The following is a 23,503-nucleotide window of genomic DNA, read 5'->3' as shown; positions in this document are numbered from 1 at the left end:
AGATGGGGTTTCATTATGTTGGCCAGGCTGGTCTCAAACTCCTGACCTCAGGTGATTCACCTGCCTCAGCCTCCCATAGTGCTGGGATTACAGGCATGAGCCACCACGCCTGGTCTGGAAAGATTTTTTTTTCTAAGACAACTGGTGCTGACTCCCAGCAATCAACTTTTCCTCTTCTAGTTTCCTGCTGATCATTCATTTGGTAACTGCCCATAGCACTGCCTTCACTGAGCTCTGTGCCATCAGTTACAGGGGGTTCTCCTTAGAGAGGAGCAGAGTTGTCCCTCCGTGCTTTCCTGGAGCAGTCACATTCTCCACAGTCCTCAAATATCACATGGACTGTGGTTCACTTGGGTGTATTAAGTTGTTCTTGCATTGCTATAAAGAAATACCTGAGACTGGGTAATTTACAAAGAAAAGGGGTTTAATTGGCTCACGGTTCTGCAGGCTGTACAGGAAGCACGATACTGGCATCTGCTCGGTTCCTGGGGAGGCCTTGGGAAGTAAAATCACAGCAGAAGGCAAAGAGGGAGCAGGCACATCACATGGCCAGAGCAGGAGCAAGAGAGTGAGGGGGGAGATGCCACACACTTTTAAACAACCAGATCTCACAAGAACTTGAAAGAGACCAAATGAAATCTACAGGCAGGCAGCCCGGGCGGCGCCTTGAGCCTAGTTAGAAGTTGACCCTACAGGCAGACAGCCCGGGCGGCGCCTTGAGCCTAGTTAAAAGTTGACACCACCTGGAAAATCCCCGATAAGAACACAGCGTTTGTGAGAGCGCGGGAACCAATAAAAAATGCTAAATGTATAAACTTAAAATGTTAACCAATTGTAATGCTGTAACCTAGAGAATTCCCTCGTTCCTCTGCAACTTTACAAGTCCTGTTTACATTAGGCTATAAAAGGCAAGCGCACGCATTGTTCAGGGCCCTCCTGTATGTTGTGGAACGGAGGGATCAAGTTCGAACTTGCATTAAAGATCCTTGCCGCTTGGCTTTGACTCTGGACTCTGGTGGTCTTTTTCGGGGAACAAACGGTCTGGGCATAACATCTGGGGGCTCGTCCGGGATTCCCCAAGCCCACCAGACCCCTGGTCAACGGATCTACTAGGATCGATCTGCTAATAGGTGAGCCGGCTCGTCTATGTTTGCCCGTCTTCGTCTTTGTCTGTCTGTGTCCGTTCTGAACCTGCGGCTCTTTAAGTCCGCCTGAGGCTGTTAGCCTGTCTGAATTCGCGGCTCTTTAAGTCCGCCTGAGGCTGTTAGCCTGTCTGAATTCGTGGCTCTCTAAGTCCGCCTGAATCTGTGACTTGCGAGGTCTGAAGCTGGCATACGTCCTGGCGGACGCGCTATAGGACAGCCAGCGGAGACCGGTGGGAGACGTCCCCCGGCTCTCATCTGGTTCTTGTTTGCACTTATTTTGACCCAGATTTCTGGTGCGCGCTTGCGACTGACGTATTCTTGTCTAAACTTGTTCTGACCCAGATTTCTGGCGCGCGCGGCGACTGACGTAAACTTGTTGTTGATATTCCAGCAACTCACTTTTCCCTTGCAGGACCTGTTCCAGCAATTCACTTTTCCCTTGCAGGACCTGTTGCAGACGCCACTCCGGGCGCTATTGTTCAAGATGGGTAATACCCAGACCACTCCCCTATCTCTCCTTACAAGTAATTTCAAGGATGTTAGGGCAAGGGGCCATGATCTTGGTATGGACATCAGGAAGGGAAAGCTAATTACTCTGTGCCGCTCCGAGTGGCCCGCCCTTAACGTAGGGTGGCCACCCGAAGGGACGTTCTGTCTCCCTGTCATCACTAGGGTAAAGTCCAAGGTTTTCCAGCCTGGGCGTGCTAATCACCCGGATCATATCCCATATATCCTCATATGGCAGGATATAGCTGGGAACCCGCCCCCTTGGCTGTCCCCTTCCAATTAGCCTCTGAACCCTGTAAGGCACTGGTTGCTCGACCACTAAAATCCAAGCAACCGACTGCCCCCCCATCCTGTTCTACCAGATAGCGAGGACCTTCTGTCCACAGAACCCCCTCCATACCCCTCCGGTCCCGGGTCCCAGCCCCTGGGAGGAACCGCAGGAGGGAGCAGGTGAACGGGAAGCGGTCAGCGTGCCTGTACCCGCTGAAAGTGAAAGCAACTCCGAAGGGCCGGCAGGGCGAACGCAAGGGCGTACTTTGCGGGTTCCCCCTCCCCAGCCACCTGACTCCACAGTGGCGTTACCCCTTCGGGAAATAGGGCCCCCAGACGACACGGGAAGTCCTAGGCTCCAGTACTGGCCATTCTCCACCAGTGATCTATATAATTGGAAGACCCAGAGTGCTCGGTTTTCAGACAACCCCAAAGATTTAATGGCTTTACTGGATAGTATTATGTTTACCCACCAGCCCACTTGGGATGATTGTCAGCAGCTCCTCCGAATCTTGTTCACGACGGAGGAGCGAGAGAGAATACAGGTAGAAGCTAGAAAGCTGGTCCCGGGGGACGACGGTCAACCGACTGCCAACCCCGACCTTATAAATGCGACTTTTCCTCTGTCCAGACCGGCGTGGGACTACAACACGGCAGAAGGTAGGGGACGGCTACACCTTTATCGCCAGACTCTAACGGCAGGTCTCCGGGCGGCTGCTCGCAAGCCCACCAATTTGGCTAAAGTATACTCTGTTCTGCAGGGAAAGACAGAAAGCCCGGCTAGCTACCTAGAAAGATTAATGGAGGCCTTTAGGCAATACACTCCTATGAACCCAGAGGCTCCCGGAAGCCAAGCAGCTGTCGTAATGTCTTTTGTAAATCAGGCAACCCCAGATATTAGAAAGAAACTCCAGAAATTAGAGGACTTAGAGGGAAAACAGCTTCAGGACCTCTTCAGATAGCCCAGCGGGTTTACAATAATAGAGATACTCAGAGGAAAAAATGACCCAGGTCCTGGCAGCGGTTGTACAAAAAGAGCATCTACAGCCAGAGAACACCCAACCTAAGCGGTCCCCCAGATATAACAACCTGAGCAAAGACCAATGTGCCTACTGTAAACAAGCTGGCCACTGGGCAAGAGACTGTCCAAAAAGAAACAGCAAGGACGGGGACCCCCTAGGTCTACACCGTACTAGTCACTCAAAATGAGGACTAGGGAAGACGGGGTTTGGTCCCCCTCCCCGAACCCAGGGTAACCTTGCAAGTGGAGGGGTCCCCAGTTCAGTTCTTGGTCGATACGGGAGCACAACACTCAGTCCTAGTTAAAACTGAGGGAAAATTATCCTCCAGTCCTCGTGGGTACAAGGGGCCACAGGAATTAAAAAGTACCCCTGGACGACACAAAGAACAGTAAATCTTGGAGCCAAGAATGTAACCCACTCCTTCCTGGTTATCCCTGAGAGCCCCTGTCCTCTACTAGGGAGAGACCTGCTAACTAAAATGGGAGCACAGATCCATTTCCTCCCTGAGGGGCCCATCGTGACCGATTCCCCAAATCAGCCCGTGCCCGTCCTGACCATAACCTTAGAAGATGAATACCGGCTCCACCAGGAGCAGGCGGCCCCTGACCAGGACATAGCAACCTGGCTTCAACAATTTCCAGGAGCCTGGGCAGAAACGGGAGGTTTAGGACTAGCAAAGCACCGTCCTGCCTTGTTTGTGGAACTCAAGCCTGGGGCACACCCGTTCAGGTGCGTCAATACCAAATGCCCTTAGAGGCCAAAGAAGGAATCACGCCCCACATCCGTAGGCTCCTCGACAAGGGGTCCTTCAGCCCTGTCACTCACCCTGGAACACTCCCTTGTTGCCGGTACGGAAACCTAATAGCGGGGAGTATAGACCTGTACAGGACTTAAGAGAAGTCAATAAGAGAGTTATGGACATACATCCAACTGTGCCCAACCCATATACCCTCCTGAGTACTCTAAACCCCAAACACCAATGGTACACTGTTTTAGATTTGAAGGATGCCTTCTTCAGTTTGCCTTTAGCCCCTCAGAGCCAAAAGCTTTTCGCCTTCGAGTGGACTGACCCTGAAAGGGGCATAAGTGGCCAACTGACATGGACCAGACTGCCGCAGGGATTCAAAAACTCTCCTACCCTGTTCGATGAGGCTCTCCATGAAGACCTGGTGAATACCGACGCAAACACCCTGAAATAACCTTATTACAGTATGTTGATGACCTTCTGATCGCTGCCGAGACCCGAGAAGCTTGCCTCCAAGGGACCAAAGTCTCGTACAAGCTCTAGGGAGTCTAGGCTATCGGGCCTCGGCAAAGAAAGCTCAAATCTGTAAACCAGAAGTAACATATCTGGGGTACCTGCTAAAAGGAGGCAGCGCTGGTTAACAGACGCCCGGAAACAGACTGTTCTGCAGATCCCCAGGCCACAAGCCACCCGACAAGTAAGGGAATTCCTGGGGTCGGCAGGATTTTGTAGACTATGGATACCTGGGTTTGCAGAGCTGGCTAAGCCCTTATATCAGGCAACGCGGGGACAGCAGTCATTTAATTGGACAGAAGAAGCCGAGTCGGCTTTCCAACAGATTAAAACCGCCCTACTCTCTGCGCCTGCACTGGGACTGCCTGACGTCACTAAGCCCTTCCACTTATACGTGGATGAGAGTAAGGGCGTCGCCAAGGTGGTGTTAACTCAGAACTTAGGCCCCTGGCGGAGGCCAGTCGCCTACCTGTCAAAGAAGTTAGACCCAGTGGCTGCCGGGTGGCCCCCTTGCCTCTGAGTGATCGCAGCCACGGCCCTGATGGTACAAGATGCTGATAAACTTGTCTTGGGACAAGAATTACGGGTCGTTACCCACATGCCATCGAAGGTGTACTCAAACAGCCGCCTAACCGATGGATAAGCAACGCCCGGCTCACCCACTACCAGGGACTACTATTAAATCCCCTCAGAATAATTTTCTGCCCCCACGACCTTAAACCCTGCCTCGCTGCTGCCACACCCGACCTGGACGCGCCGCGCTCCATAATTGCACCGAGATATTAGCCCAGGTGCACGGAGTTCGAGAGACCTGCAGGACCGCCCACTTCCTGACGCCGACCTCGTTTGGTTCACGGATGGGAGTAGCTTCATACACCAAGGCCAGGTATGCTGGAGCAGCGGTGACTTCAGAGACTGAGGTAATCTGGGCGGAACCCCTGCCCCCGGGGACATCGGCCCAGAGGGCCGAACTGATAGCGCTCACCCAAGCTCTTACCTTAGGGGCAGGGAGAAAACTGACGGTATACACAGATAGCCGGTACGCTTTCGCTACGGCACACATACAGGGGCCATTTACAGGGAGCGAGGGTTGCTAACGGCTGAGGAAAAGAAATAAAAAATAAGCAAGAGATCCTAGCCCTGCTAACAGCCCTATGGAAACCAGAAAATTGGCTATTGTACATTGCCCAGGGCACCAGAAGCCAACCACTCCAACTGCTCAAGGCAACTTTCTGGCAGATCAAACTGCAAGGAGTATGGCAAAGGCTCCCAGTCAACTCCTTGCACTCCAGCTCCCTGATCCGGGCCCCAGAGACCTGCCGTATTACCCTGATTATTCAGAACAAGATCTCCAGTGGATCGACAAACTTCCCCTGAAACAGATCCAGAATGGGTGGTGGACTGATACTAAAGACCATATTATCCTACCAGAAAAATTAGGACAGCAAGTGTTAGAACACATCCACCGATCCACCCATCTGGGTGCCCGGCAGATGATGGACCTGATTAGACGCTCCAAGCTCAAGATCAGACGCATAGCGGAAACGGCCAGCAGCATCGTGATGAGTTGCAAAGTCTGCCAGCTTAGCAACGCCTATCCCCAATCCCAGGCTGCTGCGGGAACAAGGCTCAGGGGAACCAGGCCCGGTATCTACTGGGAAGTAGATTTCACTGAGGTAAAGCCAGGAAATACGGATATCGGTACTTACTTGTCTTTGTAGATACCTTTTCAGGGTGGACTGAAGCATTTCCAACCAAAAGAGAAACCGCTCAGGTTGTAGCGAAAAAAATTCTGGAAGATATCCTCCCCAGGTATGGCTTTCCCATCCAGATAGGGTCAGATAATGGACCGGCCTTCGTTGCTAAGGTGAGTCAGGATTTGGCTTCCATTCTTGGGGCTAATTGGAAATTACATTGCGCTTACAGGCCCCAGAGTTCAGGACAGGTAGAAAGGATGAATCGGACCTTAAAGGAGATCTTAACTAAATTAACTATGGAGACTGGCGCTAATTGGGTGGTCCTTCTCCCCTACGCTCTGTTCCGGGCCCGTAATACCCCCTACAGACTGGGCCTTACCCCTTATGAAATCATGTATGGCAGACCCCCACCCCTAGTTCCCAGCCTAAAAGATGATCTGCTCAAATCTGAAACTGAAAATGTATCTGAACTCTTGTTTTCCCTACAAGCCTTGCAGAAAATTCATCAGGAAATCTGGCCTAAGCTGCAGGAATTATATGAAACCAGACCCCCACCGACACCCCACCCGTACCAGCCGGGAGACTGGGTCCTAGTCAAGCGACACCGGCAAGAAACCTTAGAACCCCGGTGGAAGGGACCGCTTCAAGTACTCCTAACCACACCCACTGCCCTAAAGGTAGAAGGCATCGCGTCGTGGATCCACTACACCCACGTCAAGCCGGTGGACCCAGCCTCCGACCTTCTCGGACCCGTCACGATAGCGACTGAAGCACCGACCACGTGGACTGTGGACAAAGCTAAGAACAACCCCTTAAAACTCACCCTGCGCCAGCAGCATAGCTCACTACAAACATGCAGCTAGGTAGTCTAACCCTAATGTTAGTCGCCCTAATGGCCGTGCGGGCTAACACAAAACCAGTTTCTAATCCCTTTGTTTGGAGATTCTGGCTTTATGTAAACCAAACCCACCCAGGGCAACCTCATAAGCCCGGGAAATTATTGGCCAGTGCTGATTGTCCCTCCTCAGGGTGCAGTGCCCCAATTTTGCTGAATTTTACTGGTTTTCAGATAGCCAAACCAGTGGCACCAATGATATGCTTTGAGTTTGATCAGACTAAACACAATTGTAAACACTATTGGTGGCACCAAAACGCAGGCTGCCCCTACAATTACTGTAAGATGCACTCGGTCAGAGGGTGGAACAAGCAATCCGGGTGGAATTTTTACCAACAGGGTAGAGGCGGTATCTATACTTGGATAGTTAAGGACCCTTGGGACCCCCGCTGGACCACGCCTCAACATGGGGCTGTGTACTATTCCTCTTCCTCCACATGGCCTAGTAGTCACCTCTATCTGTGGCGTGGCCTAGTTCAAATACTGCCCCTAGTCCATAGGGATATCCAGCGACAGGAAGACAGACTAACACAAGAATTACGCCCTTTCTCCTGGATGGAAGTATTACAAGAAGGATTAGAGCTTGACAACCTTACGGGACTTCACAGCTTGTCTGGCTGCTTTCTGTGTGCCACCCTAGGGCATCCACCACTAACCGCTGTCCCTCTGCCCTGGGAATCCTCCACCCAAACTAGGGACTTTCAGAATCTCACAGACGCCCCCATTCTTAATGTGCCACTGTACCAAAACCCTAGTCAGGAAAAGTTTCCCTACTGTTTTTCAGGCACTAACTCCAGCCTCTGTAGCATCACTGTGATGCCCCCTAGTGCCTCCCTAAGAGCCCCGCCGGGCATATTCTTTTGGTGCAATGGAACATTATCTAAGAATCTACCTAGTCCCTCTGTTGCCAGCCTACTGTGTCTTCCTGTCACACTAGTTCCCCGACTAACTCTACTAACTGCCGGCGAGTTCCTGGGGTACACCGGTAACTGGACTAGTACTGCCATTCACCCAATCCCTAAACTGAGACCTACACGAGCAATATTTCTCCCCCTCATTGTAGGAATCTCCCTCACATCATCCCTCATTGTGGCCGGACTGGCGGGGGAGCCCTAGGTCACACCCTCATAGAAAGCAACAAATTGTACCAAAAATTTGCCATGGCTATGGAGGAATCAGCTGAGTCCCTTGCCTCCCTTCAACGACAGCTCACATCCCTAGCTCAGGTGACCTTACAGAACCAGAGGGCCCTAGACCTACTCACTGCTGAAAAAGGTGGTACATGTATGTTCCTGAAAGAGGACTGTTGCTTCTACGTAAATGAATCAGGGCTTGTAGAGAACAGGGTCCAACAGCTACGCAAGTTAAGCACAGAAATGAGAAAACAGCAGTTTGCCTCAGCTGCAAATCAATGGTGGAATTCTTATATGTTTTCTCTGTTGGCCCCCTTCATTGGACCTCTACTAAGTCTACTATTTCTGTTTACCATAGGACCTTGTGTTGTTAACAGAATTTTGCGGTTTGTCAGAGAGAGGTTTGACACCATACAGCTCATGGTCCTCAGAGCCCAATACCAACCTGTAGACGCTGAAACAGAATCAGACTTATAAGACCCAAGATTGGCTCTAGAGGTACTTGAGAAAGGGAGGAATGAAAGAGACCAAATGAAATCTACAGGCAGGCAGCCCGGGCGGCGCCTTGAGCCTAGTTAGAAGTTGACCCTACAGGCAGACAGCCCGGGCGGCGCCTTGAGCCTAGTTAAAAGTTGACACCACCTGGAAAATCCCCGATAAGAACACAGCCGTTTGTGAGAGCGCGGGAACCAATAAAAAACTGCTAAATGTATAAACTTAAAATGTTAACCAATTGTAATGCTGTAACCTAGAGAATTCCCTCGTTCCTCTGCAACTTTACAAGTCCTGTTTACATTAGGCTATAAAAGGCAAGCGCACGCATTGTTCAGGGCCCTCCTGTATGTTGTGGAACGGAGGGATCAAGTTCGAACTTGCATTAAAGATCCTTGCCGCTTGGCTTTGACTCTGGACTCTGGTGGTCTTTTTCAGGGAACAAACGGTCTGGCCATAACAAACTCATCTTCAGGAAGACAGCACCAAGCCATGAGAGATCTGCCTCCGTGATCCCAACAGCTCCCACGAGGTCCCACCTTCAGCATTGGAGATTACATTTCAACATGAGATTTAGAGGAGAGAGATCCAAACTGTATCACTGAGCCATCCCTGTTTGGGTCTGTCCTCAGACAAAATGCTTCTGGAAAAGGAGCTCAGATCCTTTGTGTCCATATTTGTTTCACTCTGAAATATCCTTAGACTTGCCACAAAGCAACGGAAGCAAATGAAGGTTGTGTTGTCTCTTTCTGACGCCTCAGCTGATACGGCCTGCCCAGAGAATGAAACTCTACACTTCCTGCACGTTTTCTTGATGCAAATATAATATTGAAAAGAACAATAATTTATTTGTTTTCTTTTATTCAGAAAATGAAACACCTCTGACAAATCTGTAGTGACCCTGAATTCTGGATGATGAAACTATGTGGTCTCATATTCCATGCTCTACTCTCCTGTGCTTTCACAAGCTTTTAATATAAACAGGGCCTTTGGCATCTTTAAGGTTTTTTTTTCCCCCAGTGGAAAACTAGCAGTTTTGAATTCCCACTACTCATTCAGAAAATACTTAAGCACTTACTATCTGCCAGGTGTTGAACAAGACACTCAACAAATGCCATCTCTAACCTGTTAGTAATGGTTGCTAACCATTTAGGCGTTTTCTGCATTTTTCTGTTGAGGGAATGAATGCACAGAGAGCTTAATGAACCTGCTCAGCGTCCCACAGACAATAACTAGAGGTGCCAGAAACCCATATTACTGCCCAGTTTGGGTTTTAGTGTATAACACTACTTCTAAGAATTGTGTCACTTTGTTCCTACGAAGGTCCCAAGAATACAAAATGGGGAAAGGAGAACCTCTTCAACAAATGACAATGGGAAAACTGCATACCCACATGCAAAAGAATAAAACTGGATCCTTATCTTCCATCATACACAAACCTCAAATCAAAATGGATTAAAGACTTAAACCTAAGACCAGAATCTGTAAAACTGCCTAGAAGAAACCAGAAGGGCAAAGCTCTATGATATTGGTCTGGGCAATGGTTTTTGGGAATGACCAAGAAAGCACAGGCAATAAAAACGCAAAAATAGACCAACAGGATCACATCAAACTAAAAAGACTCAGCAAAGCAAAGGAAACAATCAACATAATTATGAAACAACCTATAGAATGGGAGAAAATATTTGAAAACCATGTATCAGATAAAGGGTTAGCACTGAAAATATGTAAGAAACACAAAAGACTCAATAGCAAGAAAACAACCTGATTTTTAAGTGGGCAAAGGACGAGAAAAGACATTTCTCAACATAAGAGATACAAATGGTCAAGGAGTACATGAGAAATGCTTAACATCAGTAATCGTCAGAGGAATGTACGTTAAAACCACAATGAGATACCATCTCACACCTGTTAGAATGGTTGTATCAAGAAAATGAATGATAACAAGTGTTGGTGAGGATGTGGTGAAAAGGGAACCCTTGTATACAGTTGGTAGAAATGTAAATTAGTACAACCAGCATGGAAAACAATATGGAAGTTACTAAAAATAAATAAAAATAGAACTACCATGTGATCCAGCATTCCCTTTACTGGGTGTCTATCCAAAAAAAATTAAAATCAGTGTATCAAAGAGACATCCACACTCCTATGTTCAATGCAGTATTATTCACAATAGCTAAAATATGAAATCAACCTAAGTATCTCTCAACAGATGAATGAATAAAGAAAATGTGGCATATATACACCATGGATTATTATTTAACCTTAAAAAGAGGGAAATCCTGTCACTTGCGACAACACGGATGAACCTGGAGGACATGACGTCAACTGAAATCAGCCAGGACAGAAACACAAATACTGCATGACCTCACTTATATGTGGAATCTAAAAAAGTCTAACTCCAAGAAGCAGAGAATAGCATGGTGGTTACCAGAGACAGGGATGGGAGGGTTAGGGCGATGCTGGTCAAAGAATACAAAATATCTGTTAGACAGCAGAAATAAATTCAAGAGGTCTATTATACAACATGGTAATATAACTAACAACAATGTACTGTATTCTTAAAAATTGTAAATAAAAATATATAATTTTTTTTTTAATGGTGCCTCTTGGTAATACTTTGCCTTGCTTACATGGCCCTTGCCTACAGTTAGCACATATCATTTTTATCCTGGAGCTCAGCGATACATTTGGTGTTTATAGAGTGGTGGCCTCGGGCTTCAGACACTTCCTGGTTACCGTCTTCATCAGGATCACTCATAACTGAGGCGACATTTCACTTTTAGTGTGTTTCAGTTGCCCCCAAGAGTACATCTCTGAGGCACAACCACTCACAAATTCAGAAAGGCAAAAAGCCCAAGAAGCAGGGGGCAGCTAATTCCAGTTGAGAGACGGCAGCAGCCTTCCCTCTGGCGCCAGCACTGCTTATCCGAGGCTCTTCCCTCCCTCTCCCTGCTTGTTCTCAGTCCTGGGCTTTGCTCAGGATGACAATCATAAACTCCACAACGATCCCATAAGCCCCACCAGTGATCCCTCTTTTGCTCTACAACTTCAGCTCTGACATTTTGCAAATTTTCTGTCCCTGCTCCAGTTCCTCTCTCATTTTCTGTACTCAGAACTCTCCCATTTCCTCTGTGCTGCCAACAAAATAAAACAAGAAAACCTCCCTCAAAAATCTGTCATTCTCTTGGACCAGCATTACCCTTAGTGTTTTGGACAATGAAAGCACAACTGTTTGTTGTACCTCTTTTTGTTTTTATTTTATTTTTAATTGGCAAATAAAAGTTGTATACGTTTGTGGTGGGGAGGTCGGGGAAAAGGGAGATGCTTGTCAAAGAGTGCAAAGTTTCAGTTAGATGGGAGGAATCAGTTCTGGTAATTTATTGCAAAACATGGTGACTATAGTTAATGTACTATGTATTTCAAAACATCTCAGAGAAAATATTTTAAGTGTTCTCACTACAAAGAAATGATAAATATTTGAGATGCTGAACTTTTTAATACTTATATTCTTAAGTTTTTCAAGGCTTTTCTAATAAGTCTCGCATTCCCGCCCTTGGCAGTGTGAGATGGAAGATGATGTCGCAAGGGTGGCCGAGAAGCAGCTGGGCTGAGCTGTTAAAAGCACAGAGACCAGGGCCAGACTCCTCAGCCTGAAATCCTGCTTCCATCAAGCACTAGCTGGGTAATTTCAGGTAAGTTACTAAGCCTTCTCTGTTTTGGTTTCTGTTTTATATAAAATTGGATTAGATATAGGAAGATAAAATGAGTTAATACTTGTAAAGTGCTTAGAATAGTGTCTGGCACATAGAAAGTATTGCAAGTGTTTGTCAAATACATTTTTAAAAGAAGAAAAAAGAGAGATAGCTTTGAACTGTTCCAGAACCAAAAGAAACTGAGTTATTAATCCAGAGTTGGGGGTTGCTGAAGTGTTACTTTCTGTTACATGTGGAAGGGGCAAGTTACTCCCCTTATCATGACATCAGGCTGTGAGGATGAAGAAAGGTAGCTGTGGTTGGACAGAGGGAGACAGATTGGAGCCCCAGTGGTCTCACAGGGACACAAGGCAGCTACAAAAGGAAAAAATGAGGCAGAGCAGCCAGAAACCAAACCAGAAATGAGAAAAGAAAGAAGGTGTTGATAGATCGCTTCTGCCGACGGCTGTTTTCTAAGAAGCCATGTAACTGAAGTATCTTTTCAAATGGTTTACACACTCATTCTCTTTTCATTTACAATTTGTGTAAAATTAGACTATTTTTATTCATACTGTGGGTAAGTGTGGCTTAACAATGGGTCATGCCAGCACTTATTACTGCTAAGCTACCCCAAGCACAGCAAGATGCATTTCAAACACATAATCTCATTTAAATACAGCAATAGGCCGGGCGCGGTGGCTCAAGCCTGTAATCCCAGCACTTTGGGAGGCCGAGACGGGCGGATCACGAGGTCAGGAGATCGAGACCATCCTGGCTAATACGGTGAAACCCCGTCTCTACTAAAAATACAAAAACTAGCCGGGCGAGGTGGCGGGCGCCTGTAGTCCCAGCTACTCGGAAGGCTGAGGCAGGAGAATGGCGTAAACCCGGGAGGCGGAGCTTGCCGTGAGCTGAGATCCGGCCACTGCACTCCAGTCCGGGCGACAGAGCGAGACTCCGCCTCAAAAAAAAAAAATAAATACAGCAATAGTGCAACAGAAATGTTGTGGTCTGCATTTTGCCCATGAAGCACTGGAGGTCCAGGAAGGTCATAACCTCTCTCAAAGTCAGAGGGCTAGTCAGAGCAGAGCTGAAATCCAACTCATAGCCACCTGCCTCCACAGTGCACTCGCAACTGCTCTGCGAGAGTCTACATCTTAAGGTCTTATGTAGCAAGTGCTGCGAAGTGGGAAGAGCTCTAGATTAGGAGGTAGGTGGGTCGCCCTTGGCTCCTGCTGGGCCATAAATCAGCTACTCACTTTGTATTTGAATCAGAGCAAGAAAATTCTGAGACTGTGCCTGTCATGTTCAAGATATAAATTGTGCAACTCTGTAAGGATGAGCAAGAGTTTTGATTTATTTTTATCATATTTTATTTAGTATCTAATTTTGCCAAGTAAGGAAAACTTTAACCTGGAGGCGAGTGGGTGTTAGTTACGAGGCGAAAATGAGGAATTAGTTCAATCAGAAATGATAAAGTAGTTCAGTGGAGAACTATAAGAAGCAAATTCTCATTTCCTCATGGCTACACAGAGAATACTGTTTCAGAGTCAATCAAGATGAAAATTAAACATGGGACTTCCCAGGAAACTGTCTCATGAATTACCAAAGGAGATGAAGCAAGAGGGCAGTGGGTCTGTGGCTGTTGTCGCCTGTGTGCACCGGGGCCCTCCGCTAGGGAGCAGCACCCCACCCTCCCTGCTCTCCTCCAGCTCCTCAGCAGGTGCAACCCCGCGCAGTGTACGGAACTCACTTCAGTTCACAGGGGAGAAATTAATATCCCCTTTAGCCCACATATAAAACCCTATTCTTCCATCTGGCTTTGATAAGTCACAAAGCCGGTATTTTGATCGTTCCCAGGCTTCTATATGTCTCTTAATTGGCTCTGACCTCAGTAAAAAAAGAGATGACTGTTAACAGTAGCAACAACTAGCACATGATTTATGCTAAATTGTGCCCTTGAACTTGGCTTCTTGCAACATGCATATTGATTTAAGTATATGTTAGCAAAATGAATTTTATTGGCTATTTTAAATACAAAAGAAAATGTAAAATGTGTCAATTTCTGACTCCCTGAGTAATCCCAAGGAATATTCTGAAACTGTATAACATTTATACTGCTGTTCATCAACGTTAGTAGTTCATCTCATCACTCGGTTCTAATGAAGGTCTAGGTCCCTGTGCTGATTTTTATTTCAGTGAATTTTAGAAGTTCCTGTGCCCTTTCTTTTTCCCAGTATGTGTTGGTGGTATTCTGCTGATGTCTAATTATCCTTTCAGCATTCTTCTTTGAGAGGAGCAATGTTGCTGTAGTTTTTCTAACAGACCATTTAAATGATCATCTCTTTTAAAATTGACATTTTTTTTACTCTGTTGATTTAAGTGCAAATACTTGAATATACTTTGAGAAAGCATCATTGCAGACTCTGAGGGCTTGTGTGCCAGCCGGAGTTGATCACAAACAGCAGAGTAAGGCCTCCCCATAAGACCTCAACCCTGTTTTGGGAATGGTTATGATGATAAACCATTCTGGGTATTCTCACTCTGCCTAATTAGGAATTCATATTTATTTATCTGACAGACACTGGTCCCAGCTGCTCTCAAGTGTCCTCCCTACTAAGCACAAATTAATTGAATGGGTCAACCTTATCAAGACCATGTGCATAATGGGAAATGGGAATGGGCCACTAAGTAGCATCTAGGAAAAGATTTATTGGGCTGTGCTATTAAGTTTTTTAAGATTAAATCCATCTATTTAACACCTGACAAAAATCTTCAAAAAGATCAAATAAGAAGCACAAATGCTACTGGCAAAAGCAGCCACCATAGAACCTGAAACTACTTATGATCGTAAAGGTAGTAAGCAGCTACCAAAAAGACTTTCTAACTATTTCTGAGATTCTTTGATATGAATAGAATTCTGGCAAACTAAACTTTCTTGTTAGTTAGACAGCACTCCCTGCTATTTGTATACTTAGCATCACCCACTCAAGCCAGTTTTGCAAGATGTTTCTGTTTTAAGTTCCTGTCCAGGAGAAACTAGATGGATCTTAAACAGAAAGTGGAGACACAGAAATATGAAATAGCATTTTAAAGGAATATGCATATAAATTCAATGTATATACAATGATTGCAAGACATATATGTCTCCCTTACCAGAATTAATCAAATAAACAGGCACAAAAGTAGTCTTGCAGAACTTGTTATTTTTATTTCCCTTCTTTCAATGACAATTTCTTCCTCTTGTTACAGGTAGTGTTAGTTCATGACATTTAATTCCTTAAATATATCAATAACACATTTTAAAAATGAGTATTCAATTATTAAACAAGAAAAAAGGAGGGAAAAAATTAAAAGCCTAAGTGACTTTAAATAATTTAATTCCTTCTTGAGTCTATTTGATTACATTCAATCATATAGTCCCTGTGCGGAAATAATTCTGAGGAAGTAATCCAGGCAGTGTTTCCCAGCTGATTCAATTTAGTTAATAACTGGAGTTGTCAATCAATCAATCAAATACCAATTAATTCATAAGGCTGCTGGAAAGAACGTTTAGGGAAAATTTTATATTCTACCTTGGGAAGTATATTTACATTATCAATGTTTGTATTAGTCTCATGTATGTTTCCTGTTATTTTTTAATCTTCACCTTTGATTAATTTCTTATTTATTAAACTGCCTTCTAATCTCATCAGTTGCACAAGTCAATAGCCAGTGTTGCCTAGTGTCTGATGAGTTCAACTTCGGGATAGCTACTGCTCTGCTGTGTTTCATGTCTTAAGAGAAACAAGATCTATCGCTCATCAGAACTGCAACCAGAGAGAATTCTTCAGAGTACTCATTTGAAAATTCTATGTAGCATGATGAATAATGTTTTTCATAATGTTTTTATAACCATAAACCCAAATTTCATAATGTTGCCTCTTGTAGGGTTTGTCAATTCAAGCTTTACATTCCAAGTTCACTACAAGAAAAACAAGGCATTAAAAGACAAAAACAAGGCAGTTCAGGTTCTCTGTAACTGACCAGGGTAAGCAGGGGTAAGCTCTCAGATACTTTGTATCTTTACGTTCTCTCTTTTCATAAATTTTACCATATATATTTCACATAAATTTTTGGAAAAGTGTTTCTCCTGCTAGCAGAGTTAGCCACTTATTGATGCTCAGCTCCAAATTCACCCTTTTTGCTTGCTCTGTGAAAATGGTTCTGAGCCACTTGAATATTTTCGCTTTGCTAACTGTTACGATGTTACGTTTTGTCAGTAAAGGCCACTGGTGAGATACTGCAGGAGTGTTTTGCTTCCTGCTCTAGACAGGTTCCTGCAGGGCAGGCAGCTCACCCATACCCCTAGGCTCCTGCAGGGCAGGGCAGCCAGGGGTGCCTGGCACCCAACAGCCACCTCCTGCAGTCTCTCTTGGGCACTGGGGGCAAAGGCTGAGTGCCTCCGGGGAAATACATTCCCACAAACAGCTTCCCTTGTCACCTTAGAAGGAATATCTCCAGTGAGTTCCAGAGGGTGGATTTCCAGCAAGTCCTGCCAGTGCCTCACCACAGTGACCTGTCTGCCATCCAGTGAAACAGGGTTGTGCCCTTCCAGTGAGGTCTGGCTCTCAGCCCAGCCCTTCCTCAGGTGTTCATCTCAGGCCTGGGGGAGTGGCAGCTCTTTCCAGCTGCTGTGTCAATATTCCTTAGAACCCTCTAGTTCTTATTAGCCAAACTCTCCTTACGCCAATCCCCTTTTACAGTTAATAATTCTTTATGTTCAGCTTTTCCTGTTCAAATTTCTGGATGATTTCTCTCTCCTAACTGATGCTTAGAATAACTAATAATGAGTAATGCTAAAGTCATATCACACTAACACCACTTAAAATTAACAAAAGTTAACCAAAGGATAATCCTTACCTGTTATCTTTTTATTACTGTCACTATAATTTTATTTTAACACCAGGAAAAAATTAAATTTTTGAAAATTTTAATTACATGTCAAATATTAGTGGTAAATACTTGTTATTTGAGTAATTAAGAAGGTAAACACTTAAGAATTTTTATTTTGTCAGAAACTGCAGCATGAGTTACACAAATATTAACTTATTTGGTTCTATTTTTTAAAAAAACTTCAAGGTATATTGTTGGTGCCCACTTTATAGACAAGGTAACTGAGCCTAGATGTTAAGTAACGTGCTCAAATTCACATACTCCATAAATGGTCAAGCCTAGATTCAAAGCCAGACTCTACAGAGCTCCAGAGTTTTTTCTTAACACAACTCACAGAATCATGGCAGCTTCAGCGGAAAGTCTATGAGTCAGTCATTTTCCGCATCAGCAAAACAGCAGTTGTGCTTCAGGTCCAGAGTTGCTTTCTCTCCTCCTTTGTTAATTTAATCTCATTCCTTGAATATGTATGCAAATTAATAGGAACTCAAGTTTACAGCTATCTTGGACAACTCTAATCTCTTTTTTAGGGCGGGGGAGTTAGAGAAGTGGCAAACTTATATTTAAAAACAATACTGCTTCACATTTTTCCTTTTCACATTTACATCTCTGTACTAACATATTGCCTAGTGATCCCTAGTTGATAATGAAAAACCGATTTTATATGTTATCCATACTTCCCCGTGGAAACAAACATTTCCTTTGATTCCCTATAAATAAAACATTCCCCTGAGGAAAAAACTGAGGAATCATCTTTTGGGTTGCTAAAATGTTCATAGGCCTTCCCATCTCTTACAGAGAAGATAAACATTGAAACCTTGTTTTAAAATGGCAAAATTCATAAAAATTAAAGACAAATATCCATAACTTGAAATTAAAATGAGAATTCTGTATTGCTGGGTTTGAATCTGACTAGTTCTTGGTCATTGTTAAATGCTTACTCATACGTCTCATAACACTGTCACTGAAAACTCAATACAGAACTCAAGATAACATCACAATGCCCCCTGAGAACGAAGAAAGGGTAAAGAGTGCTTATTTCCTGTTACCTTTCTCTTTCCTAAGAGAACAATGACAAAACCATAGGAAGTAGAGGATGGCTCAAGGAATTAAACATCTTTACGCAGAAGGAAGAAAAGAAACAAAACAAACACCTACTTGGCAAGGCCATCTTATCAAAACAGTCTAATATGCATAAAAACATCAATCCACTCAACATTCTCCCCAAGACAGCCGTGAGGAGGCAGGAGCTTTCTGATTTCCTCTGCTCTCCTCTACATAGCCTGTTCAATATCATTGAAACTTTTTCATTATTTTGAACTTGGAAATCACATTTTACTTTGTTCTTGGGGGAACAGCTGTAGATTGTAACACTCAAGCTTCAAAATGCTAAGCTAATGACTAGGCTAACTGAACTAGTGAACAAAACTGAGCCCAACTCCTGCTTCATCCTCATTCCTCTGTCAGCCTTAAATAATTCTTTTCAGCAAAGCCAAGATAGGAGTAACAAATAGCCCCTTTCAAAAAACTGTTTTATATCTGCTGCTCACCTGCTTTTAAATGACTCAGAGCCATCCAATTTGAATTGCAAATCATGGGAAACGTTGCCAGGCTTTACTTGTAAAGCAGAACATACCTTATGTGCTCTCACATAATATAACAATAATTAGTCATTTAAAATCAACCAAGTGTTCTAGTTGTTTAAGAAGAATTTTATTCAATGACAGTGTACATAATTTTAGAGACCAAACCACAGTGACTATGAAACATAAAATAGCTTAATCCAAGCTTCTACTATGATGTAGACATTTAGAAATGCTTTTAAAACCTAGTATCTAAAGTCTATTCAGAAAATTATAGTCATATGCTTGAGTACTCACCATGTCTTACAATTTTTGATTAAAAGTAGCTTGTCTCCACCAAATGGATCCCACATTATTGGTGACCTATATGACAAAAGAAAAAAAATCAAGTTCAGAGGATAATTGAATGATGTGTAAGCTCAGCGCTCCATGGTTTATTACTGAAGTCTGGTTTCGTGCACTTCAAAATTTAACTCTGTGACCTGAGAGCTTAGGAGTAGAGCTGAACTAACTTCAAAAGCATTAATTCTGCATGTTTTACATTAGAAATTCATAAGATTTTTCCAACCTTCCTCTTATGTGAGTCTGTTTTGTTTTGTTTTGTTTTTTAATGGAGAAAAACTCCCCAGATCTTCAAATACAATCAGCTCTCCACCAAGATGTTCTTTGTTTGTGCTGTGGTTTCTCATCTCCTTGGGGAAACCACAGCACCCCCATTTGAGGAATACAGTTGATCAAGTCGGGAGGCCAACAGCTGTCTTTGAAAGAACTGTCTAGTGCTCTGGTAAGTTTTATTTTTCAATATATTAGGTACCAATAATCCCCATTTTTAAAAGCTGTTCATAAGAGTAACAATCCACAGGGAGATAACCCAAAAATTAATCCACGTGTCCAACCAGAACAGTCAGGTGTAGGGTTCCTGACTGTTCTATCAGACACTGGCCTTACCTGAACACTCCCCACACACTGCACAGTCTGGGAGCCATGCCCTGCCTCCGAGGCTTCACAGGGAGCGCAGCGTCACCAAACTACTTCTGTGTCCTCAAATCCGGGAGGGAGTACCACATTTTCAAAGGAATGCTATCCAACGACTAGTTGTTTAACATTTTTCCATTTTCCGTGTCAAAAGCCTGGCCTGTCTTAATCCCAGGGCCCAGCAGAGTGTCTGGCACATAGCACAATGTTGAGGTTCAGGAGTTATGGACAGCTTCAGCCCCAATATAGGTGAGGTCTTGCAGAGGCTACCTAACTTCTGTAAGCCTCAGAGGACTGTTTTGAGGAGTAATGAGGTCATGTACAATGGCACTTGGTGACTATAATTATGTTTGCCCTTATCAATGACACCTTAATGGAGCAGAGGACGCAGGCAAGATGGGGTGCCCCATACCCCAAGCTGAGGAGTTTGAACCTGGTCTCCCAGCTGTGACCCACCACTCCAGTCTGCCTAAGACAGAGGGGGCCTCCCTGGATGTGGGATTTCAGTGCCACAAGTGGACCAGCCCTAAACAAACCAGGTTGGTGGGTCACCCTCAGTCCAGATAACAGTAAGATGGGAAAAATGTGTAGAATGGGGTCGAACTGTATGAAACTACTAAAATTTGACCATTTTCAATCTACCAAAATGGCAAAATTGTATGCCTTAACCAAATGATGACCAATTCCAAAAACAGTTGATCTGGCTGGGTGCGGTGGCTCACACCTCTAATCCCAGCACTTTAGGAGGCCAAGGCGGGTGGATCACGAGGTCAGGAGTTCAAGACCAGCCTGGCCAACATGGTGAAACTCTGGCTCTACTAAAAATACAAAAATTAGTTGGGTGTGGTGGCACGCACCTATAATCCCAGCTACTTGGGAAGCTGAAGCAGAACTGCTTGAACCTGGCAGAAGATTGCAGTGAGCCGAGACAGCACCACTGCACTCCAGCCTGGGCAACAGAGCAAGACTCCGACTGGAAACAAACAAACAAACAAAAAACAAAACTAGAAAATCCATGCGCTGTCGCCCAGAGTGCTGATTCCTCTTCCGTAACACACCGGTAGTAACCATTCATTCTTTGTGCACTGCTGGTGCTAACATCTGAATTCTCTGGAAGAATTTAAAGATGTACATCCTTGGTGGGGTGGCCCAGTTAATGGGGGAAAATAGTAAGAGCTATTTAAAGCATCCTCTTTTCCAGACCCTGCAGGCCTCAAATATGGTTTTTGGAAGGAAAGATCTGTCTTTGAACTTCCCAGCTAAACAAAAGCTAAAGTAGGATTTTCTGAAGGAGCAAGTGTTTAATAAGTGAGATGAGCAAACCTGGCCGGCTCCAGCAGGTAGTGTCAAAGGGCCATTAGTTGAGGTCACATTCATAGAGCCTGTCAGGTGATTTTGATGCTCAACTCACACTGAATTTGGAGGCACTAACACTTCCCCTCTAGGTTGTCTTTTGAAATATGGTGCCTTGCCCACATGGACTTGGAATCCCTGGACTGTCTACACCACACACATGCATCAGACCAATGTCAATCAGTTTTAAGTTACAAAGAATCTGGCAAAAAAAGAAAGAAAGAAAGAAACACCACCTTTGTGAATCTCTCTTACAGCAAAATTGAAAAACACAGGAAGACGGGCAGCAACTGAACTTGAATTTTCAACTTCTTTTGATGTGATGTAAACAGCCGGAGTTTGCGGAGTTCACTTTTTCTGAAATTTAATTCTTGGCTTCCTTTGAGTAGAAGGCATTACAGTTGACATTCAACTGTAAAATGGATTTATGGTTTCCACAAATCATTCCCTGGGGCCTTTAAGCAACAGAAGCCCTGTGAGGCCATGAGGAACTGTGGCTCAGGCAATGGCTTGATGTGATACAGACTTCCAGTGGTCTCTGAGCTACCTGGAGCGTGAGAACAGGAGCCTGTGAGTGGCAGGGATTTGTGAGGCCTAGCCCTGTCTTCAGCTGATAAGCAGAAGACGCTTCATGGGTGTCCAGCCAACCCATCAGTTTTCATCACCAGTTATTAAAAAACCAGGGACAGGGCCAGGCATGGTGACTCACACCCGTAATCCCAGCACTTCGGGAGGCGGAGGTGGGTGAATCACGAGGTCAGGAGATCCAGACCAGTCTGGCCAGCATGATGAAATCCCATCTCTACTAAAAATACAAAAAAATTAGCTGTGCGTGGTGGTGCACCCCTGTAGTCTCAACTATTCTGGAAGCTGAGGCAGGAGAATCGCTTGAATCAGGAAGGCAGAGGTTGCAGTGAGCCAGAATTGTCCCACTGCACTCTAGCCTGGCAACGGAATGAGACTCTGTCTCAAAATTAATTAATTAATTAAAAATAAATAAATAACCAGGGACAGAGATCTTTCATGTGCAAAGGCCAGATGGCTTATCTGCTGCAACTTCATGCAGGCAACAGTGATTTCCAATTCTCACAAACACAAAATCCTTCACTTTGAAGCCAGCCCACAGCCATTTCCACCATTTTCTTTCCTTTCAGCAAATGTGTGCTGTCTTCTGTGTCTGCTTGTCTGCTCCCTGGATGTGTCACCTTGGAAGGTTTATTTATCTCCTCTGATCCCAGTCATTTTCCTGATTTGAAAAATACATCAGTGGACAGGAGAACATGTGAAGATTGAATGAACTAATGCAGTGAATAAACTTACAGCAACGACTGGCACAAAGTGAGTTTCCAATGAGAGATGGCGATATTATTATTCTTCTATTCATGACTCTCTTTCAAGTTCAGTAATTCTAAACTTTTAAAATATAAGCTTTTTTATCATTGAGGTCTGGCAAGGCCAACAGATCAGGAGACAAGTGCCACTGAACTATGAAGAGATAGTTCATTACTCACAGGTCCCAAGAGGACGGGTTGCACTACATGGGGGCAGTGCATAGAAGGAAGCGTCAGGGTCAGTCTGGAAGTGGGTAGGGGAGCAAAGCACGAGTAAGAGCCTTTATGGTTTCCATGGGGAACACAGGCAAGGCAGGATACGCAGGCTTAGGACTGGCTGGTTTGAATCATTTCAGGGCTCTCAGGACTTAGGGGCTGTCCCTACCTGTCTGGTCCCTGTCCTGGGGTGATTAGGGAAGGGAACACTGGCCCAGAGTGTGAAACCCCAAAGAGGAGGTGGTGGGAGTAGGCTGTGGATTGGTTGTTTTGCATATGTAAGGCAAGCTCTCAGAGGAGTTGTGTGTGATCTCGGAATTAGCTACCCACTTCACACTTCATACCATCAAATTATGAAGAAAAGGCATGGTGAATACATAAACTTCTCCTTCCATACCTCAGGAGACCTGCATATCTGAGTTCACATTAGGCTTCTCCTCACCCACCTTCACCCAAATCCTCAAAGCCATTACATAGGACCTCTTGCAAATATACGGTCTCCCAGATAGTAGAGGCCAGCTCAGGGCAAAAAGAAACGCTCAGAAAAGTCTGTTGCTTTCTTCTTCTTTCTGAAATCCAGAGGCACCAATCCTGCCATGGTTCACACCAACATTTAACCCTTGCCTGGAGGTGAAGTAAAAGACTGGCCTCCAAGAGTGACACATACAGAGAGTAAGGCAGGCCCAGCATTTATTTTTCAAGATATATTATTTCAAGATAGTTCCCTTTAGTGAGATGTGGTAGTGATAGTTAATGATGGCTCCTCTTCCTGCTCAGAGTTCAGAAAGAATCCAGAAAGAGACAAAAACATCAGGTTTGTTGTGAGTGAAGCAGAACTGGAAACATTTTGTGTCTGGGGACATAATAGAGCATTTACATCCTCCCCTCCAATTGCCCTTCCCCACGGGCTGACAGACAGAGCACTGCAGACCTCTCCATAGGGAGGGAAGAAGGAAGTGTATGGCCCTGGATAGGCTGTTCTGGAAAAGAGACCACCCC

The 23,503-nt window shown here is 44.8% G+C and overlaps 2 long non-coding RNA genes across 3 annotated transcripts in view; one reads left to right on the top strand and one right to left on the bottom strand.

Annotated features, from left to right (window-relative positions):
- The window catches only part of LOC117079199, a 233,685-nt gene that overhangs the window by 158,591 nt on the left and 51,591 nt on the right, over positions 1-23,503 (bottom strand). For both annotated transcript variants that reach the window (XR_004435309.1, XR_004435308.1), the window contains exon 2: positions 18,927-18,992. This is a non-coding gene — a long non-coding RNA (uncharacterized LOC117079199). The remainder of the gene's footprint in view (positions 1-18,926; positions 18,993-23,503) is intronic.
- Positions 11,403-22,300, top strand: LOC117079198. Its single transcript, XR_004435307.1, has 4 exons — positions 11,403-11,652; positions 11,983-12,114; positions 19,246-19,413; positions 22,112-22,300. It is a non-coding gene; the product is annotated as an uncharacterized LOC117079198 (long non-coding RNA).

Source organism: Trachypithecus francoisi, unplaced genomic scaffold (genome assembly GCF_009764315.1).
Source record: "Trachypithecus francoisi isolate TF-2019V2 unplaced genomic scaffold, Tfra_2.0 Lachesis_group7, whole genome shotgun sequence".
Lineage (NCBI taxonomy): Eukaryota > Metazoa > Chordata > Mammalia > Primates > Cercopithecidae > Trachypithecus > Trachypithecus francoisi.
Note: the sequence above shows the minus strand (reverse complement) of the source record. Positions and strands in the feature narration are given on the sequence as shown.